We start from the raw sequence: 13,026 nt of genomic DNA, 5'->3' as shown, positions 1-13,026 counted from the left end.
TTACTGATACTGCTGGAAGAAAAAGAAATTATTTTCTTTGTAAGATACAGCCCAAAATATTGAGAATATTATTGACTATTTAGATATTATTCAGCAGTTTAAGAATTACAAAAGAATTAACTCAAATTAACTTGCTGGTTTTATTTTTCTATTCATCATACGTCGGCAACGTCATCTGTTCCAGAAATGTGCATCGAAATTCACAAATGCTTTTCGCCGGTAAATTATTCGATTCAAATTGATTGTTGCAAGGCCAAGCTGTGTATAGCTTCACAGGCCTCTTACACAGAAACGCAGTCACTAACCTCTTATAGAGAATTATGTTTGTTCCGCAATTACAACATTAGCCGAGAAGACGGAACCTTACCGTTGTATTTTTTGACAATTTGAACTGTACACCACTGTTTTGTCAAGTCAGCTGATTGCATTGAGGTAGGTACTTAACGTTATTATCTCATACATCTGTAGACACATACTTATGTCTCAAAGTCAGGTTTTGTTCATGAATGAAAGCTGATATTTGGTCATATATGTTCATGTTTGATTCCTTATAATAGTTTTAGCTTTTCTTTAAAAAGACCTGATAACATATTGTTAGTGCTTTTCGGTGTTCTCCTTTCATGATACTGTAATGACCTTCATGTGACATTGAACATTTACCAACGACCTATTAGCTCCAGAATTATTACTTAACTGAAGGAAAACGGTAAGCAAACACGTCAATATCTATTTTGACAGGATTGAATAGCGAAATTTAAAACTTTGAGAAAGGCTGAATTTTGAAATGAGACAATAAGATTTCCCTGAAGCCAGGTTGTATGTCCATTAATCAGCGGTATGAATTGATCACCTAAATTTAGGACTGAAACAGAGAAATATCAGAAAAAAGATCTTGTGAAAACATTGTCATGTGAAAACATGGACTGCAAATTGTCATGTGTAAACTTGGAGTGAAAATTGTCATGTGAAAACTTGGGGTGCAATTATCATATGGAATGTGGAGTGCAAATTATCATATGAAAAGTTGGAGTGCAAATTTTCATGTGAAAACATGGAGTGCAAATTGTCATGTGTAACCTTGGAGTGCAAATTGTCATGTGAAAACATGGAGTGCAATTTATCATATTCAAGTTTGGACTGCAAATTGTCATGTGTAAACTTGGAGTGCAAATTGCCATGTGAAAACTTAGAGTGCAAATTGTCATGTGTAAACTTGGAGTGCACATTGTCATGTGTAAACTTGGAGTGCAAATTGTCATGTGAAAACATGGAGTGCAAATTGTCATGTGTAAATTTGGAGTGCAATTATCATGTGAAAACTTGGAGTGCAAATTGTCATGTGTGAACATGGAGTGCAAATTGTCATGTGTAAACTTGGAGTGCAAATTGTCATGTGTAAACTTGGAGTGCAAATTGTCATGTGAAAACATGGAGTGCAAATTGTCATGTGTAAACTTGGAGTGCAAATTGTCATGTGAAAACATGGAGTGCAAATTGTCATGTGTAACCTTGGAGTGCAAATTGTCATGTGAAAACATGGAGTGCAATTTATCATATTCAAGTTTGGACTGCAAATTGTCATGTGTAAACTTGGAGTGCAAATTGCCATGTGAAAACTTAGAGTGCAAATTGTCATGTGTAAACTTGGAGTGCACATTGTCATGTGTAAACTTGGAGTGCAAATTGTCATGTGAAAACATGGAGTGCAAATTGTCATGTGTAAATTTGGAGTGCAATTATCATGTGAAAACTTGGAGTGCAAATTGTCATGTGTGAACATGGAGTGCAAATTGTCATGTGTAAACTTGGAGTGCAAATTGTCATGTGTAAACTTGGAGTGCAAATTGTCATGTGTAAACTTGGAGTGCAAATTGTCATGTGAAAACTTGGAGTGCAAATTGTCATGTGAAAACATGGAGTGCAAATTGTCATGTGTAAACTTGGAGTGCAATTATCATGTGAAAACTTGGAGTGCAAATTGTCTTGTGAAAACATGGAGTGCAAATTGTCATGTGAAAACTTGGAGTGCAATTATCATGTGTAAATTTGGAATGCAAATTGTCATGTGTGAACATGGAGTGCAAATTTTCATGTGTAACCTTGGAGTGCAAATTTTCATGTGTAAACTTGAGTGAAAATTGTCATGTGAAAACATGGAGTGCAAATTGTCATGCGTAAACTTGGAGTGAAATTATCATGTGAAAACTTGGAGTGCAAATTGTCATGTGTAAACTTTGAGTGCAAATTGTCATGTGAAAACATGGAGTGCAAATTGTCATGTGTAACCTTGGAGTGCAAATTTTCATGTGAAAACTTGGAGTGCAATTATCATGTGTAAATTTGGAATGCAAATTGTCATGTGTGAACATGGAGTGCAAATTTTCATGTGTATCCTTGGAGTGCAAATTGTCATGTGTAAACTTGGAGTGCAAATTGTCATGTGTAACCTTGGAGTGCAATTTGCCATGTGTAAACTTGGAGTGCAAATTGTCATGTGAAAACTTGGAGTGCAAATTATCATATGAAAACTTTAAGTGCAGGAATCTAACACTGACTATAAGTCCATTTGTTTGAAATGTAAAACAGTTATATGCATTTCGTTGACCTTGATGACAACAGTCGTATTCTGAAATGTGCTCAGGACAATTAGTTTTGACATAGATAGTACATATCATATTAACGTTTCTGCTACAAAATGAAAATAATATTTTGTAATAAATAACTCTCCTCATAGCTTCGTGTTAATATGCAGTTTGTTACATTTGTGTCAATGTTCCGTCTCTCCGGCTGGCTTATGCATACTGTACGTAGTATTTACAAATAAAATTTACAGTTTCAAGTTCTTTTTCTTCTAAATTCTGTACTCATGACTTTGATGCATTGCAACACAATGCAGAGTTGTATCACATGCACCAAGTATTCGTTGATTAAAAGGGCACCGCGTGGCTCCACTCTGTACGCTTAAGTTTGAGTCTCTCTTGACCAACCCGGGTATGTGAGAGAGCTTGATAGTAGCTTCCCATGGGTCGGTAATTTCTCTAAGGGGCTCCTCAGGTTCTTCCGTTACTAAATATACTGATCGCCATGTGTAAATGTCATGTGCTAAAAACTGTTGTCTAACTCCTCAAACCATGCCATTGTTGATTAAACTGTAGAATAATCACTAAATATTGTCATTTGGTAAACTACTTCAGTGGACAGAATAACCTTTCGCCGTTGAATGCTCTCGGTGAGGGCTAAATTTTATTTATGTGGATCGCTGTTAACGTGAGTTTACATATGGCTGGGTTTTATGTATATCAGGCTTCAACAGAAATACTAGTGTTTACACGGAAGATAAATAACACTGTTTATAGTATGTACATCTGGTGCAGACATTTGACAGAAATATAACTTATATGCATATACACCGATACTTACATTATCAGTCTCAAAATGCTCAACATTCCACATGAACAAAAGGACTATATTTTCGATATTGTGGAAGGGTGTAAATGCACCCTTTGGTATTTTAATTTTTTGCCAATCCACGAAATGACACAAAATATTTATGCCACTATTATGAATGGTATATACACAAAACTTCAAGTTTAATGAAAAGTATTTCATGAAATGGAGTGCAATATACAAATAGGAGGGTTGTTTTCGCTCCCCAAAACAAGATTTGTTTTAGCAGCCAATAAGTTCGAAAATAGTGCATTATATACGCGACCGACAGGTTTGCAACAGACAAATAATGAGCTTGGCCGTGAGTTTATCCGCAAAAACGACTGTACTTAACTGTTAAATATCAGGATAAACATCTTTTTCTCCAGAGATTTTATTTCGCTGCATTAATGTTTTTGTCTTCTTTTATATTTATATTCCTCAGAAAACATAACAACGAATGGATTTTCCGTCCTAAAAGATTAAATGCAAAAGAATGTTTCTTGCTTGAGGTTATCAGGCCAAATGTATTCATACGCAGTATCAAACGAGTTCGTTTCTTTGTCTTGGAACAAAAGACGTTGCGGTCTTGTATTTATTACATACTCCAGCCGTTTCCTAGCTATCAAAATTGTTTCAGCCATGAAGTGCGAATGAAATTCAAAATAAACTGGTTCTGAGAAAAGTTTGATTTGATACATCTAATATCGACAAACGGACGTCATTGAAACCACCTAACCTAAATATGGTCAGCCTGAACGTGCCGTATCAGTGGACATAATTGGATGCCGTACAGAACTCCATATCTACCATGTACGATTAGTCGTGCATAAAACTATACATTATAAAATACCCTTGTTGTTATTTTCACAAATATCAGCAATTATTATTTGATTTAGTTTTCAATATTCAATTTCGATTTTTGATTATGTATCCTTCGGTATCTTCATATACCAATTATTTCATGGGAGTATTTATTGCCATGCCAGTGATGCGCTTGCAGAAATATTTTTTATGCAGCAAGATCTTAATTAGGGAACCTTACCGACACAGACCTCTTCAAGTGCCAGCACTGGGGGTCTATACAACGTCATTAGCATGTAAAATATAGAGGATCTCAAATGGATATTCATTTAATATTGAATTTATGAAACGAGTTGAATAATGTCATGTTTTTGCTCGCCAAGGTTCGCAAAAGCTGGAAATTATTGAATTCGCTTCATAAATTCAGTATTAAATCATTACCCATTTGAGATTCGTTTTATCACATAGTTTCTATTTCAGTGGAAATTATTTAAATAGAAAGAAGAACGAATATTTTTGTTCATTCTGACAGACGTTGCACCGTTCATGTGTTGCGCGTAAAATAAGTTCCAAGCAAAGTTAAACTAGTATTAACGTTTAAAAGTAGATTATACTTTCCTTACAATCTATAAGTCAAAGTTGAACTAGTATTAACGTTTAAAAGTAGATTATACTTTCCTTACAATCTATAAGTCAAAGATCAGGCGTCCTTCTGAATCAATAGAACATTTTACACAGACAAAATTACTTTTAAACACAGAATGTCACATTGTTTGGTGCAGTACCGATAAGAATGCAGTAGAGTAGACGGTCCATGTTTACGTAACCTAACATGTCACTTTCACAACTAATCATTATATTGTTTCAATATTCGTTTGAACGAAGGATTCCTGTATGCAGAAACTCCCATATTTACTGTAATGTATTTGTGACCTGATATTTGCAGTATTTGACTTGGAACAAAAGACAGCAGATTATCTAAACAAATTTCATTTTGAGTCGGAATTGCATCTCATATTTACCGTGTAATATGCAGTGGTTGGATAAACTTCTGTCAGTTTGGAGACCGGTTTATGTCCACGTTCTTCTGTGAACAGAGGTGAGTTTATTTACTTCTGTAAGTTAACTTCTAAACCACACTTATATATAGGGTTGGTTCCTTGCTTCAGGTTTACCAACCCCCTCCAACCCCAACTTACACATTCGCTATGAACTGAGCAATACCCATAGTTTTACTTGTTGTTGTTCTTTTCTTTGGGTTTTATCCATTTTTCATTGATTGATTGATTGATTGATTGATTGATTTTTAACGGCGCATCAGCACTGTTAGGCTATTTAGCGCCAAACAAAGTGTTATTTGTATAATCTTTTAAAACTTATAAAAGGTCCTATATCGACCAGCGATATAAAAGAACAAATGGTTGAAATTAAAAACGGTAAGATGGTAACGGTGCAAAATAAAGTTTCCCGATCAACGGGAGATGTAAAAAGATGAATAGGTATTAAAATGGGACGGTATATATATATTGCATAAAACTGCACAAGGTGATAGCATAAAAGTCAGAGTTTGGAGTAAATATTTACGGCTTTGAGGAACTTTATAATTCGAGTGATGTTTATAGTATCAAAAAGTTCTTTCATGTCATGCACAATGTAATAACGATCGCGCGTAGGTTGTAGGTCAAAGCACTCTATCATAAAGTGCTTGACAGTGAATGGTTCATTGCAAGAAACCCACTCTGGTGGGTCTTCATCTTTTAGTATGTGGGTGTGGGTGATATACATTTTTCATTTGTTATGATATGTTATACATGACATAACAAGACGCTGCGGTGGTAAATTGGCCATATTCAGACGAGACCATTTTTTCCCCCAATTCCTTTCTTGAATCGACTAAAAAAAATGGCGGCAAAAATGTTCCTTGACAACAAAACATTCTAGAAGGCGGGGTTAAGAAAAGTTTTCCCACCATCGCAGCCAATCAGTAAAGAGAATACTACTCAATAATTTTATGGACGTATTTGGACCAATCAGAAACACATAAAGTGATATGTTCATATGTTATAATATCAAAATATAAAACTGCACATACTATAGGCAAAGTGTAGCGACTATGTGATAATGTACATCAATCCAAAAGAGAACGTTACCAACACAGACTTCTTGAAGTGAAAGCACTGGGGTTTATACAACGTCATCAGAATGTGATATTGTAGTCAATCCAACAGATAATCTCACCAACACAGACTTAGTATAGTGCTAGCATTGGGGTCTTTATAACGTCATTATTATGTCGCATCTTCCGTCGATTCAGTATAGAATCTCACCAAGTTTGATTACCGATAGTGCTAGCATTGGACACTGTAAAACATTATTATTATTGTGCGTCAATCCAATGTAGATTCTCACCAACACTGACTACCCATAGTGCTAGCATTGTGGTATGTATAACGTCATTAATTTAAAATAACATTCGTCAATCTAATATAGAATCTCTCCAAGGCAGACCACCGACAGAGTTACTTTTGAGGTCTATTTAACGTTAGTATTATTACACGCACACGGGTATTTACTTGACCGAGCGGTTGTCAAACCCTGGCGCGATTCTCGCTAGAAGTCATAAGTTTCCCCGACTTTCCAAAGACTTCCATACAACCTCAGTTGTAAATCAGAAAGCCCGACGTGTCCATTCTATACCTAAATTTTCCTCTAATTAATGCAAGATCACAGATAAACCAAACTGCCAACTATCTATCAACCGTACATCTGCGTGTTTTTGCTTCATTATGTTTCCGTTCACGCCTTGGAACATATATGAGTACTCCTTAACAATGGGAAGTATTTTAACTCCGCCACCTTAGGCCAGTCAATGTATGCTTTCCAGGCACATTCCGCCGATATAACTGCACCATATTCGCCCACATGGCGACATAAACGGTGTCTGTCAAGTCCCTTTTTATTTATTCCCTTGTGTAATTTACCGGTTTAATACCGTAAGTACTGTCCTTGCAGTCACGCTACCAATGTATACCACTAGATTTTAATATGTACTATTTTACGACAAGGACATTCATTCGGTTTTGGTCGGAATTCACTACTAGTGAACCGGGACATCATGGAAACACACTAACACTTCACTCCGTGACGTTTGCTCCTATTCATTAGCTCATTAGTTCGGGCCAGGAATATTTCCATGGCGCCGAATTCCAATAATCAAACAAGTAATCACACAAATCTAAGAATTGCTTAAAACGGGGCACTACAACCAAGTGCACATACTCTAAATTTACTACAGTATATTACCTTCCGTCTACCCAATACGTCGCTAGTGGACCATATGTTTCATTCTTTGGCAATTTTTTTTAAAATTTACTTTATATTTTATAATGATTTAACTCATCTATGAAAAGGTAGCCTGCTAATTTCTCAGCACTTTAATAGATTCTAAAAACCGACTCGATTTTGAGTACCTCTCTAATGCAATAATCATTACTGTTTCAACACAGGATATAGAAGAACGTACAAAATGTAGCGTGTCCTCACAAGAACAAGTACTTCATTATAGTGTTATTTTCTTTCTTGGTTTCTTCCTTCGTCCTTTAAATGTACAATAAAAGCATGCAAAAAATATAAGTATTTTCATATAAATTTGGATACAATCCCTTTACTCTACCAATATATAGTGATAATATTATATATTATTTACAAGAAGCATGTAACATATATGTTGATGAATGAGACTGAAAAGTTTGTAGTAAGTTTGCGTACATATAGATTGTCTAACCTGCTTAAACGCACACAGATCCAAAGTGTGCAAAGAGTTTTATGAGATATATTTAATGTAGATACAAATGTTAGTGATCTTTACAAAAAAAATGTTAATCTTTTCAACAAATATATAGATCATAATTTCAATGAATACACAGCTCTTCATTTCAAACAATACACAGATCATAACTTCGATCAAAACACAGCTCGTCATTTCGTTCAATACACAGTTCATCATTTCAGTGAATACACAGTTCATCATTTTAATCAATACACAGCTCATCATTTCGATCAAGACACAGATCATCATTCCAATCTATACACAGCTCATCATTTCAATCAATATACAGTTCATCATTTCGATCAATACACAAATAATCATTTTAATGAATACACAGATCCTCATTTCGATCAATACACAGATGTGGCAGATAACAGTACAAATTTGAGGGACTTTATTCCTCTTGTTTTGTATCAGGAACGATTTCTGAACAATTAATATGCATCCAATAAGAACGGCAAAACCATAAGTAATACGAAAATGAGCATAAATAATAAAGTAGTTTATTAAAGAAAGCAAACACTGGAAAAACAAAGCTAGCTCTAATGTTAAAAAATTCAATGTTGATTACGTTTGCATACTTTGCCAAATTTACCTTTCATTGTAATGTATTCTCCGTTAAATTGTCACGATTGAGTTGATAGGAATATGTTAGCAGCTTTTGAATATAATGGCGATTTTATGAATCTGTTATCTTGGTCCCATGCTATAGATCTCTCTCTCTCTCTCTCTCCGTAATATATTTCCATTTCTTTTAATTTTTGGGCTAAAAAAAAAGTGAAACAAATTTTTTTTTTCTCAGATAATTAAATATTCGTGTATTGTGCTTTACAGCACTATCATAAAACGGCCTTGTAACACTCACTCACTTATAAAGCAGATTACATTCATGGCTCCCATGAGCAGCGTTATATAGAGGGACCGCATTATAATGATACTGACGTTAATTGCCTTCAGTATATCATGTGGGTATTCGTATTATACATCAAATATTTCTATAATTTATGTATTTTAAAAATACTGCTACCACATGCTAACAAGTAAATTTGTGTCTTTGATAATGTACATGCCTTCAGCGCACAAGAAGGTTTCTTCATCGTTGATATATGTTTGTTTAGCACGGAATGGGAACAGCATTTACTTTAAAGGTTTTGAAAATATATGTAATATTTGAAGCATAAAAGGCACACAGGAAAATGCTGCATTTGCATGATTCATGTCTCAGTCTTTCTCTCAGCCTTATTTGTAAGTAGATAAGGTTTTGACGCAGGAGATTTTCAGAACACTCTATCTCGCATTTGTTGGAGTTATAACATCAGATCTTCCAGTCGTGCCATATCATTTCACTTTTTTCGATCTGCAGTCGAGACACATACATGGAATTAATACCACTGCAGCAGAAAATCCATCATCTAATATCGTTTTCTGGATTCATCTGTATACATAAAGCTTATCGTAATGCGCTGTAAATTAATGCATCGGAGGCAACATATCTCAAAAGTGTCAGGTAATTGATATTTCCTCAAGGCCAAACATATATATATTAATACATTTTAGTAAATTTCGAAGGCACAGCTGAAAAACGTCCTTGGTAACATTTGCTACATCATTATAACTCTAACTGTCATGAGTGTTTTATTCAAATTGATTGGATATAAAGGGTCACGTGATACTGTTATATACACGCAGGTAAATTCTTCAGACTGCGTTTCAGTTTTCCAGTCATATTATGTGAAGCTCTAGCTGTACCAATGCATTATACAATACATACAATAACAACCATCCCCCACCCCAACCTCGTGTTCTCGGATCAAACTTTGCAACCCTAATTAAAATCTGCCATTAAAAATGAAAACAATGCAATAGCACAACACTCACACATTTTTGCCAAAGAAAGCATATACCTATCTTCATAAATTCTTGCATTTGCTTTGACAGTATGTTACACCAGCTATTATTAAAGATCAGGGTCATGTAACCAGCAGGGGATATCACTAAAAATGGGCACGATTTTGCTTTTGAAAGATCGACATGCGATCAAAGCAAGAACAACATATGCTTATACAACACGTGTCATACGCTAGCGTAATGGTCATAAAAAGGAATAACCTGGTTTAAATATCAACAATCTATTTTTCTTTATATAAATGACCATACCAATTTCCATTGATAACTGACATGACCCCCTCTAAAACATTACCCTAAAATACGTTAAAGATGGGGCTATGAATTCCGGTGCAGTGATGAAGCTAATGAAAGAAAACTAGTTACCTAAAAGTGATTGCTTTGTTAATGAAATATGAATTTCTGATGACAGCATGGATGAAATTGAACTTATAAGGATAAAATGATCATGGCTGGTTATTTAGCGATGTGTAAAATGTTACCTAATTGATCAGAAAGTTAACATACAATCCCATTGACTTATTTAGTTTGCGAGTGAATATGTAATAACCCAACCATGATCATTTGAATACTAAAGTAAATAATATACCAATACTGAGTTTATGTGTTGAAACATTAGAAGTAAGGTAACCATTACATTAAGCATTGTAGCTTGGTTTCCATGTCACTCCATTTCGTTTTCATGACGGTTTACTTCATAAATTAAATATTATTACTTTGACTTTTTACCATTATACTAATGCTTTTACAAGTAAAGCAAATTAATTTTAAACATAAATATTGCGTGAAAGATGTGATGTATGGCTAAGAGTCCGTTTGTGTTTACCTGATGGCCAGTCAAGATTGTGTCCATCTGATGACCTGTCTATATTTTGTGTCTATTTGATGCCCACACAAATATGTTGTGCCTATCTGACGTCCAGTCAATATTTTGTGTCTCTCTCATGGCCAGTCAGTATTTTGTGTGTGTCTGATGGTCAGTCAATATTGTGTGTGTGTCTGATAGCAAGTCAGTATTTTGTGTATATCATATGAACAGTCTGATAGCCAGTATCTTGTACCTGTATCATGGCCAGTCACTATTTTGTGTCTGTCCGATTGTCAGTCACTATTTTGTGTCTATCTGATGGCCAGTCAATATTTTTGTTTATCTGATGGTCAGTAAGTATTTTGTGTCTATCTGATGGTCAGTCAGTATTTTGTGTCTGTCAGATCGTCAATCACTATTTGTGTCTATATGATGGCCAGTCACAATTTTGTGTCTATCGGACGGCGAGTCAGTCTTTTCTGACTATCTGATGGTCAGTCAGTGTTTTGTGTTTGTATGATGGCCAGTCAGTATTATGTGTCTGTCAGATCGTCGATCGCTATTATGTGTCTTTCTGATGGTCAGTCACTATGTTGTGTATTTCTGTTCGCCACTCAGTAATTTGTGTCTGTCAGATAGCCATTCAGTATGTTGTGTCTATATGATGACTTTTTGTTTCCATGATGGCCAGTCAGCATTTTGTGTCTGTCAGATCATAAATCACTATTTTGTCTCTATATGCTGATGGGCAGTCAACATTTTGTGTCTATATGATGGCCAGTCACTATTTTGTGTCTATCTGATGGCCAGTAAGTCTTTTTTGTCTATCTGAAGGTCAGTCAGTATTTTATATCTGTCAGATCTTCAACCACTATTTTGTGTCTATCCGATGGCCAGTCAGTCTTTTTTGTCTATCTGATGGCCATTCAGTATTTTTTGTATATCTGATGGATATTGAGCATTTTGTGTCTATCAGATCGTCGATCGCTATTTTGTGTCTATCTGATGACCAGTCACTATTTTGTGTCTATGTGATAGCCAGTCAGTATTTTGTGTCAGTCTGATGGCTAGTCAGTATTTTGTGTCTATGTGATGGCCAGTCAGTATTTTGTGTCAATCTGATGGCCAGTCAGTATTTTGTTTCTATCTGATGGCCAGTCAGTATTTTGTGTCCATGTGATCGCTAGTCAGTATTTTGTGTCTATGTGATGGCCAGTCAGTATTTTGTGTCAGTCTGATGGCTAGTCAGTATTTTGTGTATATGTGATGGCCAGTCAGTATTTTGTGTCAATCTGATGGTCATTCAGTATTTTGTGTCAATCTGATGGCTAGTCAGTATTTTGTATCTATCTGATAGCCAGTCAGTATTTTGTGTCTATCTGATAGCCAGTCAGTATTTTTTGTCTATCGGATGGCCAGTCAGTATTTTGTGTCTTTCTGATGGTCAGTCACTATGTTGTGTCTATGTGATGGATATTGAGTAGTTTGTGTCTGTCTGATGGCCATTGAGTATTTTTTGTATATGTAATGGCTAGTCAGTATTTTGTGTCTATCTGATGGTCATTCAGCATTTTGTGTCTATGTGATGGCTAGTCAGTATTTTGTGTCTATATGATGGCCAGTCATTTATTGTGTCTATATGATGATCATTCAGTATTTTGTGTCTATGTGATGGCTAGTCAGTATTTTGTGTCTATGTGATGGCCAGTCATTTTTGGTGTCTATGTGATGGCCAGTCATTTTTGGTATCTATGTGATGGCCAGTCAGTATTTTGCGTCTATGTGATGGCTAGTCAGTATTTTATTTCTCTAATCGCATTGTTTTCTAACTTATACAAATTACATTTTGTATATTTTATGCTTTTGTAACCAATTTTAACTGATATTTCAAGCTCTGCCAGTCTTTGTTGGGATAATTTGTTGCATTAATTAGGGCGCCTTGTAAGCATCTCTACCCTAATTCAGTTCCTAATATATTTCTTCAATTTTCTACATTTTAATGAAACCTACTGTTTTGGCTGTAACTTCAACAAAGATGTCATACTTTTGGCAATTTCTAATTTGGACACACACACACACACACACACACACACACACACACATGTTGTGTGACATGCTCTTGGAAATAAAGTTCCATTTGAGTGAAAGACTGTAATGTTTAGTGCAAGTACCCTTTTCGGAACCGAACTTTCAAACCTGCTTGCTTTTACAGCTAGTGCGAGTCTAGAAGTAGATAATAATTCTTCTGCTTAGA

The 13,026-nt window shown here is 35.3% G+C and overlaps 1 protein-coding gene across 1 annotated transcript in view; it reads left to right on the top strand.

Moving 5' to 3' along the window:
* Positions 1–313: 313 nt before the first annotated feature.
* LOC149798529 (uncharacterized) overlaps positions 314–13,026 on the top strand; it is a 45,717-nt gene continuing 33,004 nt past the window's right edge. Inside the window, exon 1 of the mRNA XM_089957340.1 lies at positions 314–432. The gene's annotated coding sequence lies outside the window, so the exon portion shown is untranslated. The remainder of the gene's footprint in view (positions 433–13,026) is intronic.

The sequence above is a fragment of the Sinohyriopsis cumingii genome, chromosome 5, assembly GCF_028554795.1.
Source record: "Sinohyriopsis cumingii isolate HCF-2022 chromosome 5, ASM2855479v2, whole genome shotgun sequence".
NCBI classification, from domain to species: Eukaryota; Metazoa; Mollusca; class Bivalvia; order Unionida; family Unionidae; genus Sinohyriopsis; species Sinohyriopsis cumingii.
The sequence above is the reverse complement of the archived record's forward strand: the minus strand, read 5'-3'. Positions and strand labels throughout refer to the sequence as shown.